The sequence below is a fragment of the Microcebus murinus genome, chromosome 4 (genome assembly GCF_040939455.1).
Source record: "Microcebus murinus isolate Inina chromosome 4, M.murinus_Inina_mat1.0, whole genome shotgun sequence".
Taxonomy (NCBI): Eukaryota; Metazoa; Chordata; class Mammalia; order Primates; family Cheirogaleidae; genus Microcebus; species Microcebus murinus.
Genome location: NC_134107.1, coordinates 100202622 through 100218266, shown reverse-complemented (window position 1 = coordinate 100218266; position 15645 = coordinate 100202622). Strand labels below are relative to the sequence as shown.

Sequence of the window (15645 nt, the reverse complement as noted above, 5' to 3'; positions counted from 1 at the left end):
CGGGGAATAGTATAAGGGTACAGGATGCAGACAGTCCGTACACTGGGCAGTGGAGAAAGAACTGCATGAGCCCTTTCTTTCATAAAGCCCAAAGTAATCCAAGGACAGACACTAATAGTAACCACTAATAGTTCCAAAAGTAAGAAGTATCACTGCCTTTTTTGTATAGGTAAGGAAGTTGAGGCATAAAAAGAAAAAGGGAATTGTCCGAGCATGTTTTCCAGGTGTGAGGCAAAGCTTCAACTTACCCCTGTCAGATAGGAGTGCAACTCAGGTGCAACCCCATCATTGAGGCACCCCCTCCCCATCTGGGGTTCACTGGGCAGATGTCCTCTCCCACCCAGAGCTGAGTGCTCAGGGGAAGACAAGGCACTTATTTACAAAAAGGCAGTCATCCTTTACCCCACGTCACTTTTGATAGCAAGGAGAAACCAAGATGAGCATGCCTGTCCCTGACCCCAGTCTCAACCAGTTTTTTCTAGCTTACCACTAAGACCCAAGACAGAGAGCACAGCACAGGGGGGAGTTAATGTAACCCTTCACAGCCTCTTGCCTAGCCCGTCTTCCTCCTCCTCTCACCCTCTGTTTTGCAGCCATGATCCTTTCCCAGCAGCTCTCTCAAGCACTTCCCGCTCATTACTTTATTCCATGTGCCTGGATAAATCTCCACATGGTTCACACTCCAAACCCAGCTATTCTGACATGTCAGGATATTCCTATTGGAGAAAAATTGGACATTTGACTAAGAGACTCATGGACTCAATTTCTTCTGCTCTGATAAGATGAAGGAAGGAGTTTAATACATACCAGGCCCATGGGAACTCCACTCATAGACTATGTATTAGGGCACTTTCCAAAGACTGCTCTGGAGGATGTCTTTATTCTACTGGATAGTTCTTTGGTCAACCATCCAATTGCTTATACATATCTATCTCATGTCTAAGGGTTTCTTGTTGTTGATTTGGGTTCATTCTTTCATTCAGCTTATTAAACACCTTCTATGAGACAGATCATTATCAAAAGTCATGGCAGCAGATACAGAGCCCCATCCTCTCATTAAATGGCAGCAGGAAGTATCTAGGAAGAACTTATGCCTCTGGTGTATTTTTTGTTGTCCACAATATTTGTGGAGAGTTGCTCTGAGAGGTACTTAGGAAGTATTGCTTGAGCAATGTGGCTAGAACATCCTCTGAGGAAAAGTGAAAATGAAAGAGCATCAAGTTTCCTTCTTCTTCAATATGGTCATGTTTATTCCAAAACTTTGCCCCTGCCCCCAAGGTACTGAAATTTAAAAAATAGTGCTTTTTGTGAACAGCCCTTAGAGAAGTAAATAGATTGGATACAGTTGCCCCAGAAAGACCCACATAATCCTATAAATCAGTATTTGTTCGACTTGAAGAAAATGTATAAATAGATGTCTTCTTAGAGAAAAAACAAATTTCATGTAGCTTCATGTTGACTTTGACTCTTTTTAATGTTTCTTAAACATATGGCATAAACTAGACATAAACTGCTTATGCATATAGTCCTTATGCAATGCAGTCAAAATTAATTGGCAATTTAAATACAAGCAAAACTAAAAAATTAATTATTGGAATTATCACCATTAAACTAATTTGACCTATCACAGTTTGAAAACATTAATTGTTGCTCAAAATGTGACCATGTTCCCAAGGGCTGTAGGGCTGTTGCGAACTCGCTTCTGTGTTTGGTCTGTCTCTGTTGTGATGCGCTGTGCGATGACTGCATCCCCTCAGAGTGTCTCTTTATGAAAATGCTGAGAGTCACCATTTCTTCAGCACCGTTTGATGTTCTTTGGTTTGGGGTGCAAACGAATTCTACTTGAGCCCTTTTCTCATTAGTGAGACAAAGTGGTACCAGTTGGCCCGAAAGCAAATGCAGCTGGGACACTGGAATCACACAGCAGGGCTTTTAGAAGAAGGTCTTCTAGTTGTCCAGAATATGTTCATATGTGTTTTAAAAGTCATCAAAATGAAAATATAACACTGAAAACTTCTCATAAAGAACTTTTGACTTCCCGAGAACATGCATCTGACACTGAAAACCCTCCGCATACTCCTGCTTGAAAAACACTGCGAAGAGATGACCAGGGGGGGACCCACCCTGGCTTCTGTCAGAGCCCAGAATGACACGGCTCCCATATCACTGTCCAAGCAGAGATGGAAATGCTGGCATTGCAGCAATACGGGAGACGAGGGAAAAGGCATGGCCACCCAGACTGAGCAATGTCAAGAATCTTCCAGATGGGAATCAGGCAAGAACCCAGTTCATTTGGAACAGTTTGCACTTGCCACAAATGGCCAAGAGATTATCATAATCTAACCCTGTGCAGGATGCTTTTATGAGATGTTATAAAAGAGAAAATACACATGCACTGGCTAGCAACAGAGCCTGGGTGACACAACAACCTATTTCATCTGCAATTTCAGTGATTATATAAATGATGAATAAAATCCAACTGCAAGTGCATTTTTTTATTATCTTCTCAATGGAGCAAAATCTGAAAACTTGACCCCTGGAACATAACAGCCTCCTTTAGATGTACCCATAGCTAGAATAAAGCTGGGCATCTGGACTTTGACCTGAAGCTCTTAAAGAGAATATTGCTTATCATGTCCCTGGGGACAGAGAGATTTTTACTATGAGATCAGCTTACACTGGAGGAGTCATAGAGATGACTCTTAAAATAAAAGAAACCTACCCCGATGTGTCTTCCACTAGAGGCAGTTGGCATATATGATTGACAGTACTGAGATGTTCCCCAAAGGCTTCTTACCTTGAGTAGGATAGAGAAGGAGTGCAGAGGTCAGGCTGTTAATGTTCATTACAAGGAAGCAAGAAGCCTATCTCTGTATTGTGGTCACTGGATAGGACCAGACCCAAGTCATTCTACCCGAAAATGCCTGAGTGCTCAGATCAAGTCCTTAAAAGCTAGCAAACCAACTTCTGTGCAAACCACATAACCATACATGGGACTAGACATCCTCTAGCCAGGATGACCAGAACCTGGGTTCCTCCCAATAGAGTGAAGTCTCGGGGTAATACTCTTGATGGCCTAGCATCCTGAAAGAACTTTGTCATGCTCGTATGAGGCTGTTTATGTATGCTGCCTGTCAGGCATTTGCACTTGACACCAACTTCATTTCTGATTGAAGTTACCTGATTGAAACAAGAACTCCTTCTCCTAGTAACTCCTATCTAGCTCAGGGTGTGATCTAGGTTTTAGTAACTCTCCAGCCATCCAGATAATTTTGGACACTATTTCCCATCATTGGATTCAGCTTTTGTGCACTGAAGGGGTTAGCAGATCCAAGCAGCCCTCTTTGGTAGAAGTTGGCAGCTGAAAGGAAGGGTTTGTGGATCATTCACACCTCTGATGGTAATACACAGTATCCATTAGAGAGACACCTCATCATCTGCAGCTGTCAAATCCAAACTGCCCTCTTTTAAGAGCCAATTTGTTTTCTTGCCAGATCAATGCTCTTATCTGTAATTGTGTGGACCACCAGCGGCAGCCAATAATCAGTTAACATGCAATTCAGTTTCAAAAGAAATGTCTTAATTCAAACGTTTATTGTACAACTGTGAAAATGCCCTAAGTGAAATTAATTGAGGCTCAGAGACTATAACTTATAAATCAGTTTGCCCGACTAGAGCCAAATGATAGCGGGAAATAATGTAGGTTTTGGAACAGAGAAAGGCAACTTTGCTCAGGCTTTCGATTTGTAACCCTGGGGCTGCTGTCATTACTGTAGTACAAAGACGGTGGCTGTCAACATGACTAGATCTCAGCTAGCACAACAGTTGGAGCAACATTTCCAGTTTCCAGTGCTCCCGCAGGTCTTCTGAACAGAATGATGCTTCTTTGCATGGACATCGCTACATCCTCCTTCTCTCTTCTGCTGGGCGGTCTTAGTCCCCAAACAGGTGTATTCCAGATGCTTACCTTCAGCTCGTTAGAGAATCCATCATGAGATCCTAGCCTTGACTTTTTTTACTTGAATGGATGCAGAAAAAGATTTCCAACTTAATGAGAGAGTCTTGTGTTGAGGTTGTGTTCTGATTCACGATTTTCTAGTTAGACAAATCTTATTCCCCTATCACGCTCCAATATATTTGCTCATAAAGCAAAACATCTTTGAGAGCCCTCTAAGCAAGTGAAATTTTCATTTGGGACAACATGGGGAAAATAAAGTTAGAAAGCACTTTCTACCGCATTCTGATTCTTGAACATGGATGTAATAGAGAATGGCTAGCTGCTCCCCAAGCCTGAGTCCTCTTTGTCCTGGTCACATGGCTAGACTACACTCCCCACCTTCCTTTTTAGTTGGGCGTGGACATGTGACTGAGCTCTAACCAGTGGAATTGGAATATAAATGATGGGCTTCACTTCAAAGCCTGAAACTAAAACATTTCTCACATACCGTTCTTCATGTTCTTTCATCTTTCATTAGCTTGATGCAGATGAATGATGTTGGTTTTGGAAGCCAAGTGTTGATGATGGAAAGAATCTGAGCCCTCGAACCACTATTTGGAAGAGAGCTGTCCATCATTTTATACTTTGTCTGAGATATAAGTAAATTTCTTTCATGTTCAAGCCATTCATGTAATTTGGGACTTGTTTAAGCTTCAAACATGAACAAAAATAATACAATGTGTTCAAGTGAATATAAAGAGAATGGAAGATGATATCTCAAGATTCCTAACAGCTTTAGGATCTCTTTTGCCAAAATGAGCGTTTTAAAAAAAGAATATAGCATTTTCATTTGCTTAGAGACGCAGATTCCTTATCTGAAAAATAATAGAGAGAGGGGGAATTTTGGATTAAGCCTTCATGATCCCATGTAGTGCTACTATTTTTTGCTTGTACAATTCAAACTCACACTTTTTTGACAGGGAAAATGAAAAAAATAGGACCATACAATTAAAAATCTCCTTTTTCTAACCATGATGGAAAAAAAAAAATCAGGAGACTAAGTCAATGTAGAGATTAAAATAAATACAAAATTTATTAGCATTAAGCCAACTAGTGACACACATGGCTTTAAGATTGCTTTTGAGCTTTTAATGCTACATATACATATAAATAAGCTAATATAACAAAACAGTATATTATGAAGAGAGGAAGGAAGAGAGGGAGGAAGGGAAGAAGGAGGACAAGTGTATTGCCAAAACTCAAGTAGGAACCAAAGCAATATCTAGCATTCACTCCATGATTCTCTAACCAGTTAAATCTGATAGAATAAGACTCCACCTTTTAATTAGAAGAGGGATTATTGTTTGGTTCAACAACAAACGGATCTCACACATACATAGACACAACATACATACTCTCACACAAGCACACTTACAGACAACGGGTCATAATTCTCCAGCCTTAATTCCAAGCTACACTGTTCAATTCTGTCTTCTGCACAACCTTCATGTACGTGCGATTTAGCATCACGTCTCCTCCCACTAAGGCACGATAACGCAGCTTCTAATTAATCCTCAGTATGAAATGTAACTTTACATTAAGTGTTTAAAACCTTCCTGGACATACCTTAATCCTTTCTCTAATCAAGAAGGGTCTCATAAAAATCGACTGTCATTATCAACCCGATAGAACTGAAACCCACAATTCAACAGCACATTGTTTCAGAAGTGGCTCCTCTGTTGGCCTGGCACCACGAAGGAAGGCGCCGTGGAATTCCAAACACCCGACCAACGCTTTGGATTAAAAGCACAGTAATTCCATGGTGTTTTGTTGTTCTGAGCTGAGGGCATGGTTCTGTAATGACTCACACTTCTTCAGACTTATCAGAGTAACATTATGTCAAGTATTTCATAGACGGATGTTTCTTTTATTATTCTCATGAGGAAGGGAAAATTTAAAGTCGTTTTGTGGATCCTTCTTGAAACTTTTATTTCTAAAATTTAGTTTTAATCTCTTAAGTAGTAAAAAGATTTTTTTAAAAAAAAAACTTTATGGAGAAATGGTCTGCTTAAATCTGGCTTTATAGCTAAAATATTTCCAGGGAATTAAAAATGTCCTCTTACTTAACCCATTAAACATTAAGCATGTTCTAGGTTCCAAGCACAGTTCTAGTCATGGGGAATGGAGAATGAAGATGTAGTGGGATTTGTCAAGCCTTCTGTGACTCAAATGTCACTGTTTTTTACCTGGCACTGGGACATGGATGAAAATAGCTGAAGCTCCCAGGAGTTTGGCCGATCACTGGCCCCTCGGCATTCTCTGTTGGCTGCTTAATCAGGCACACCAGAACCAGTCTAACCCCAGAGGAAAAGGTGCCAAGCCCAGGTTCTAGGCATGGTCTGAGCTCAATCCAAAGAGAACAATTGTGGGGAACTCTTGTGACATACAATTCACTTCTCATTTGCCTCTTTGTTTAGTTCCTGTATCACTTCACAAAGTATTGAAAACAGATCCTGGTGGTGGTGGAGCAGATTATGAATTAAAAATTATAAAATAAGAATTGGAAAGTAGAATGAAGGAAAAAGGCCATACAAATATACTAGACATAACACTGATGCTATGACAAGGAGTCATGTTTGGCCCTGGCAAAAATAGAACACAATCAGGAATATGGTTGTCTTCATGCATGCCTTGTGTCTGACTGAGGTTCTTGAAATTTTAGAAAACGAAGAAAAGTGTAAAAATAATAAAAAAAAATTTGATCTCATGACAAAGAGATTTATAAACATTAATATTTTGGTGTGTTTCCCCCAAGCTGTTCTCTATCTTTCTCTCTGTCTCACTATAAATAGATTATATCACAAGCGTGAGCATTCGTTCTCCCAAGTCATGATGCAAACATAATTTGTTCTGGTCTTACATGGACATACCATAATTTTTCAACATACCCTCTCTTATTGGACATTTTGATTTCTTCTAATATTTTGCTATTGTAAATAAACTGAAGACGAATAGCCTTATATACAATATTTTCAGGCATTTCTCATAATTTTCTGAGGATATATTTTTATCATTGGAATTACCAGGCCCAAAGGCAGAAACTTCTCTAGGGTTCTTGATAACTACTGATAAATCACTTTTTAGAAAGTCAATACTCTTTTCTATCATAATAAATGATTCATAAGAGTAATTTTTCAACATCCTTTTCAAAATGAAGTATTATTATTTTGAAAACTTCACTAATTTGATAAATGGAAATAGTATTGCACTGTTTTGATTTTCTTTTATTTCCGATGAAATGGAATAAGCATTTGACTTCTTCTTTGGAGGATGGCCTATTTATGTGCTTTGCCAATTTGTGTTTAATTTTTAATATGTTTTTATTGATATTTTTGTATTTTAATATAGACATTTCATTTCATTTGTTTGATTTGATTTATTGATATTATATTCATTCTGTGTTTTAACCCATTATATTTTATCCATTTTATTTTCCGTTTCATTTTATCCATTATATTTTTAAGTAATTGATTATTATATATGCATTTTGTAATCTACCACTTGATTTAATAGTAATTAGTCTAATTTTTTTCAGTTCATTGTCTAGGGATTTCTAGAAGACAATAAAGTATTCTGAAAATTATGAATATTTAGTTTCTTCCTTTCAAATAATTTGACTTCCTAATTCTATTACATATGTAAGCATCTTCTCTCTCACCTCTTACCAATTTTAATGAGCTTGATATTTGTAACTGGTTTAAAATATGGACTTTTTTTCATTTTAGGAAAGAATACTGTTTGTCTTATTCACTATAATTTTTTTTTCAAGACTAAATATTAAATTGTATCACATGCTACTTACATGATCATGTGGCTTTTCTTATTATGACTTATTGAGAGGCAGTATTTTAATAAATGTGAATTATTTTATTAAAGAATACATTCTTCTATGTCAAATGGGCTTTTTTTTTTACCACACCATTTAACCTTATTAGTGTTTTATTTTAAATTTTTGTATCTGTAATCATAAATAAGGTTGTTCTACAATATTGTTATATAAATTATAAGTAAGATTTTCTTTCAGTGTTATATTAACTTAGTAAATGAATTAAGACATGTTGAATATCTGTTTCTGTTCTTGAAATTCTTACATTTTACATTACTTTAACATTTTAAAGAACTCATCAGTGAAACTATCTGTCCCTGAAATTTTTATCTGATAAAATAATTTCATAATAATTCTTTGTATTTTTTTTGTTATATCATTTCATGTGTTCAAAATTTTCATTTCTTCTTGAATCAATTTTGGTAATTTGTAAATTCCCTGGAGATTTATCATTTTATTGTTTTTTGAAGTAGCAGAAAGTTTCATATAACATTTTTATTAAGATTATTTTAATAGCATATACACATATATAGCATTATATCCTTCTTATTCATTGATTTTAAATATGAAGTTTTCCCTCTGTTTACTGATTAAGACTTTCCATAATTTTATCTGTATTAGTGTATTTACTTATTATTCCTACTGGATTTTTTTCTGTCTCAAATTCATTTATCTCTATTGTTATCTTTACTGTAATTTTTACTATTTTATTCCTCTTTGCGTCCTTGGATTAATTTCGTTTTTCAAACTATTTGACATGAAAGATTATTTTTCATAACCTAAATAATTTTAGGCTATAAATTTATTTCTAATCAGAACTTTGAATATTGTACAAGTTTTGGTAAGCAGTTTTCATTGTTATCATTTTTTTAATAAACTGACTATATTTAGCTTTTTTCTTTGATGTACTCATCCAAGAATGGCTTAGCATGCTTTTGTTAACCCTCTTCCCCTAAACAAACATACATTGCTCACACACATGCACCACTTCTTGGTCTTTGTTAATATCATCTAAAATTTTATAATATTTTTCAAGAATAATTCATAACATCTACCTTCAATTTAACACCCAAATTTCTTGCAAACGATAATGTTAACCCTAGTGTTCTAGCAAGTAAAGATTTACCCACAAACAGTAGTGATTTACTTTAAAAAAACTATTCTAGATTCCATCACATTTTACAAATTAATAATCTTTATATAAATTTATCTCAGTGCTATGTGGTGCTGTGAGCTAAATCATCAGATTTAATAGTTTGTCCAGGAAACAGGTTTGAAGTGATAACCTCTAGAGACTCAGTCTCCTTGTAAGCAGCAATGGCTCATAGGTTGGCATCAGATTACAAATATAAACTTACCATCCTGAACACTGTTTCTCCTCCATCAAGTCAACACCTACTTTACCTTCAAAACTTGGCAAAACAAACAAACAAGCAAACAAACTCAGCGGAAGTTTTTCCTTCTCCAAAATGTCATCTTTAATGTCCAGTTTTCTTTAAATACCTCCCCCTCTGGACCTCCAAGAACATCCAACACACATAACCACTCCACTGTGTGTGCTGTTGATTTTGTATGACTGCTCCTCTCCTAAACATTTTTGGGGCAGTGCCTAGCATAATGCCAGACAATTTATAGATGCTTAATGCAGGTTTTGTTAAATGAGTTACGCTAATAAAAGGATGACTCACTCAATCAATCAATCATCTGGAACTGGCAGCAACTGATACCTATTCATCCCTCTGCTCTGATTGGCTCTTCAGTCCTGGAGCTGCAAACAGGAAGAGTTGGAATGAACTTTCCCTGTGAGGCAAGAATGAGACCTTCGTATGAAGTCAGAATGAGACCTCTTCAGGAAGTTAGGGGAGAAAGCTGGGCTCCAAGGGAGTGGCCACCCACTGCATTAGCAGGTGAGTCTCTCTTTTGCTACAGGGACAATGGCCATAAGAACATTGTGAAATGTCTGGGAGCTTTGATGCTCCTATCTGGTATTATTGGCTTGTCCTTTTTCATTATTTCCTGCAGTGGCAGTTTTCTGCAACGTCCTCATAGAAAAATAGCCTCTTCATCTTCAAGACTAGGTCCATATTCCTACTGCTCCTTGCATTTTCCCTGATCATTGCAGTGCAGAGACTCCCTCCATCTCTGAACCTCTCCTCTGCATAATGATCAGAGTAGTCACTGGGCCTCTAGCACTCACTGCTTGTTTCTACTATATTTCTCTTCATTAACAGAGCTTGAGGTCTTTGAGGATGAATGGAAAACTACTTTCCCATCTCTCCAAATGTCTAGCAAAATGCCTCAGACATTGTACGTGCTGGATAAGCATGTTAATGCATTTGTGTATACACAAAGGCTTCTATGAGTGCGTGTGTACCAAATTATACATGACACAAATACCCCTTCCAATACTTTCCTTCCAAAACAAAATCAGAAGAAAGGGATGGGGAATGTGTATAGGAAGGGTGAGGTTAGCCCAACTCAAAAATTTCCCAGAATACTTTCAACCTCACTTCCTTCCCTCATGCCCTAAATTTCCAGAAACAACACTCTGAAAACTTTGCCTCGTCTCTCTTGGAAAAGATAAACACAATCGGTTATTATTTACTATTTCTGTGTTTATTCACATTAAGATTGGAGCATTTGTGGCTGCTCAAGAAATCTTAAAACATTGTTCATTTCAAAATCATCATCAATATTCGGGGGAAACCCTCAGAGACAAGCATCTGCCCACCCCCACCCTCCATACAGGTACGTTTACATACACATGCAGATCACTGTCTGGAACCAAGAGATAAATGCAGAAAGCCACGCACACATACGTACCCATGTTCATGCACACATGCACACGTAGTTACACACTCCTCTCACTGGCTTGGGAGGACCCTGAGAGAGTGAGGATGGAACTTGAGGGTTCTTGAACCACGGCCGGTTTCTAATACCAGCTGCCATCAAGCCCTGGTTCAGGCAGGCAGAGGGACCATGTGGCTGAATTTCAGGGTAATTAAGAATGTAAAAGGGAACCCTGGGTGCCACTGGGCACTTAGCAGCATGTGCAAAATCCTCCCAGCAGATCCCCAAGTGGGCATAAGGCCAACAATCTTCCCACACCCTGCCTTTTTTGGCAAGTGAGGCTGAACCTGCTCTGGGGGACACAAATGTAAGAGCTGTGGTGGCGAGGAAGCCTCACGTTAGGCGGCCAACACATTTTACTCTCCATGCTGTAGCGTCAGTTGCATGCTGTTCCGCCTTAATCTGTCAGCTCTCCTTAACAGCCTATTGGGATAGTGTCCTCCCTACCCAGCCAGATTGTCTGCATAAACAGTTGTAAGGAAGATGTTACTGGCAGCAGTAGCCTTCTGACTTCTCCTTATCAGAGCCACACCTGCTGCTGTGGCCGGCAGCTTGCTCTTCCAGGGAGGAGGGCATTTTCTCCCGGGTCTCGTTTACCTTCTATCATTTCTGTCCCTCAATTTCTGGTTGGGTTCCATTGTCACATGACCCTTCACCAGTGTCAGCTAACAGCAAACATTGGAAGCAAATGATCTTACATCCTCTTAATATTCCCTGATTCTTAACTCAGTAACACTCTAAATGAGAATTAATAAATGTATCACTGATGGTAGGATTTTAGGGCTTGTGATAACTGGATAGGAACAAAACTTTTTTGAAAGAGGTTCTCTTGGAGCTACTTGATGGTTTACAGGGTTGACTGTGATATTTTTGTCTCTTCTTCCAGTGCTACTTCCTCAGACTTGCCTTGATCCCTCTGAAAGATGTACCAATGGGTATGAGGTTGCTTTAACTTCTGTGCTTATACAGGTGAATAGATGGCAAAGATATTCCCTTCTTCTTGTTTTTCTTTGGAAAGAATGTTCTAAGTGGGCATAAGAGAGTTGAGATCCTTGCTTAGCAAAACAGACCTTCTGGTAGTTGATTCTTATCTACTGTTTTACCTTCAAACTCAGCTGCCCAAGTTATACTCCAGCCATGCCAACTCCTTGCAAGTCACCATAAATACCAGTCACTGTCATGCTTCTACAGCTTTCTACTTGCTATTTCTGTCACCCATCATGGCCTTTGACTCTAGCCTCTTCCTATTTAGATGTCCTCATCTCAGAGCACCTAGTATCCTCTGGTCCCACAGCACCTATGCACAAATTTCTCATAGCACTGGGCTTTAGGAACACAAGAAGGACAACTGGATGGCTGTGTAATGTTTTAAGACTCCACTTTGGACAAGACAGGGAGTTCACTATGACTTCAAGTATGAAAACCCAGTTTCATAGAGACAGGGAAGGAAAGGGGAAGTGACAGGAAACAGGTGGGCTAACACCTTGTTGTCTGCTCTCTCAGTTAAGATTGTATTTGCTGCAAGGATAAAAAAATGGTAGTGGCTTATACAAAGTAGTTTATTTCTCTCCCATGTGAAAGTCAGCCCAATGAGGCAGTCCAGGGCTAATAGGTGGTTCTGTTCCAACAAAGCTCCCTGGCTGCTTTTAGTTCATAACCCCACCATTGCCCTCATGTTCCATAGTTCAAGATGGCAGCATCCTCATTTCAGGATGCAGAAAGGAGAACAGTACAGAAAAGAATTGAGGTTGGGATATGGACTAGCCATGTCTGTGAAAAGTTCTTAGAAGCTGCCTCATTTTTGGCTTATATCCCAATGTCAAATCATATGGCCATTCCTGTAAGGGAGTTGGGAAAAGTAGCAATTATTCTGGGAGGTCACATACTCTGCTAAATTTCTATTACAATGAAAGAAGGGGAGAATTGGTATTGGAGTACAACCAGCAGCTTCTCCTACAATATTATCCCAATTTTAAGGCAACCTCACTAGCCAATTGTGTCAGATTATGCTAGTGCATTCTATAGTTATATACAAACACTTTAAAAAAACACGCACACACACACATATGTCCTCTCTTACCACTCTTATTTAGCATCATACAGGAAGCCCTAGGCACGTAATATGAAAAAAAGAGAAAAGTATAAAAAACAAACAAGCACACATCACCTGTCTAACCAATGAGCAAGTATTTATTGAGAGCATCGCGCTTGTTATTATGAGAATTGCAGAAGTCTAAGACAAAGTCTTCTTATGCATATAACTGGAGCCAATTTTCTGATGAGGATTGTTCCCAAGGATCCATGGCTAGTCAAAATAAGAATTTATGAACTTTACAAGGCCAAAATTTTAACACAGATCTCTCTCCACAACTACAGGCTTACACATCCACCTACCTACAGAACTTCTATTCCTGGATTTCCATACGTGCTTGCACGCAATACTGAACTAACTTACTCTCCGCCAAGACTGCTGGTTCTGTGAAAGTCCCTGTCTACTGGAATCACCATCCATTAGGTTGTCCCAAGTCAGAACTCTGTACTTCACCCTTCATGGACTTTCACCTTGACCCCCTGCATTTAATAAACCACTGAGTTCATCAATTCTACCTCCTTTCATGTATTTCCACCAACGCTGTCATTCTATCACTTCAAGCAACCATCATGGCTGACTTGACTGTTGTTGCTCTTGTGGACTGACACATTTTATAGGGAAAATAGAAATATTATGTGATGGTTGCTTTATGGGAAATAAGAGCCATGTACAAAAGCATCATAGAAGAGGGGAAAAGTACTTCTAGCTTCAATAGGCACAGGCTTTGGAGAATTACTTTGAGGAACAAGCAGAATATTTTTTAAAATAAATGCTGGCTAGAAAAGGTCACTAAGTAAAGGAAACTGCATAAGCAAAAGCATGATGTGTTCAAAATGAAAGTAGTGTAGACTGAGGAGTATATTCTATAGGCTGTGTATTAGTTTGCTAGAATTTCCATGACAAAGTACCGAAGACTGGGTGACTCAACAGGAATTTATTCTCTCACAATTCTGGAAGCTAGATCAAGCTAGAAGATCCAAGCTAGAAGATTCTCTCACAATTCTGGAAGCTAGAAGTCCAAGATCAAGGTATCACAGGGTTGGTTTCTCCTGAGTGCCCTCTCCTTGTCTTGTATGTGGACATCTTCTACCTATGTCTTCACATGGAATTTCTTTTCCCTTTGTGTGTGTCTGTTCCCAAATCTCCTTTTTATAAGGACACTAGTCATATTAGATCAGCTCCACCCTGATGCCCTCATTTTAATGTAATTATTTCTTTATCCCCAAATGCAGTCACTTCCGGAAGTACCAGAGTCAGGATTTCAACATGAATTTGGAAGGGGAGACACAATTCAGCCTGTAATGGACCATTATATTTTACGGACTTGGAAGAAATTGGCTAGGATGATAGGTAAGAGTCAGATTGTAAAGAACTTTGAAGGATGGACTAAAGAGTTTGTGCTTTTTTCTAAACTAATAGCCAAAAAAGGGTTTTCAGCAAGAGTGTGCTTACTTACACATGTCAAAGATATCTGACAGTATGAGGTCACTAGCCTGGACCAAGGGGAGACCGGGGGGACTAAGGTCAGTCTGGAGTCTATTGCAGTGAGTTAAGAGAAGGATAATGAAGGTCTGAGTGAAAACACTGTCAATGGAGAGTATAAAAGAGATGACAAATTTGAAAGACATTTTGCTCATAGAATTAAGAAGCCATATATGAGAAAACTAAAGACTCCCAGGTGTCTGGCCTGGTTGACTGGGGCAAGTGCTGTCACAAACTAAAATCAAGAGCCTATGTTGAATATGAGGCTCTATATAATATCTAGGTAGAAACATTCAAAAGACAGGAACCTATAATCCAGAAGCGGGAACTAAGTTGAAAATATAGCACATTCGCATGATAGCTGAGGTCAGAGGTGATACCAGCCTGGCCGCATGCATAGGCCAAGAGGAAAAGATTTCCAAAAGGGGAACTGTGGAACACTTAAGGGGTGGGTTGAAGGGAAGAAGGGTCAGGGAGAGAGGAGAAAAATCAAGAAAGAATGGTGTCACGAAAGTATAATGGGACAGTTTCAAAAAAGGAGACACAAAGTCAATCAAAAAAACAGAGAAAGAATTTAAAAGACACCATTGCAGCTGGCTTCCAAAAGAGAAGTTGCAGTGGTGGCGTGGAAATACAATAGGTCCGGGGGTGAGGGAAAGTGCGGTGGTGGAATGCAGACCTTTTCTGGGAGCCCCGGCTGGAAAGAGAGGAAGGAGCTGGGAAGTGTTGAGGGGGAGTTATCAGTTGCTGTCCCAGCCTGGTTTCCACGCCCACAGAACAAGTAATGGCCAGATGGAGATCTCTATTCCACAGCATGTGCCACAATGGCAAGCTGTGCAGAAGCTCTAACATGTTGCCACATAGCTCTCCTTTGAGCCCCATGGTGGACTGTAAGCACCTCTGTCTCAGGACCTACATAGGCGGTCCTTGTTCACAAACTCATCCTCCCGTACTATACCATAAGCCCTGCAAGGGCAGGAATCATATCTGAGTCACCTCTACATTCCCTGTGGTGTATGTTTTGTAAATTACAAGGAAGAAAGGGAGGAAGGGAGAAATAAAGGGAGGGAGGGAAAGAAGAATAAAATAGCACCAAGCATTTATTCCGGGCCAAGTGCTATGCTAAGTATTTTTCTTAAACTATTAATAATCTCATGCCAAACCTATGAGGTAGGTACTATTATCTCCATTTTAAGCTGAAGAAACTGAGGCACTGATATAATAAGTGACATGCCCAAATGCACATAGTTAGTAAACAGCTGAGCATGTCTCTGAACTCGGGCATTCAGAGTCAAAAGTCCATATTCTTAACTGGGTAAAAATCAGCTATACTATTTTGATGATTAATTTTATGTGTCTACTGTTCTCATGAGTAAGATGGAACTCCTCCTGAATGAA

The 15645-nt window shown here is 39.0% G+C and overlaps 1 long non-coding RNA gene across 2 annotated transcripts in view; it reads left to right on the top strand.

Moving 5' to 3' along the window:
• LOC105885175 (uncharacterized) overlaps positions 1-13274 on the top strand; it is a 434201-nt gene extending 420927 nt beyond the window's left edge. For both annotated transcript variants that reach the window (XR_012919005.1, XR_012919004.1), the window contains 2 exons: positions 9584-9730; positions 13050-13274. This is a non-coding gene — a long non-coding RNA (uncharacterized LOC105885175). The remainder of the gene's footprint in view (positions 1-9583; positions 9731-13049) is intronic.
• Positions 13275-15645: the final 2371 nt, after the last annotated feature.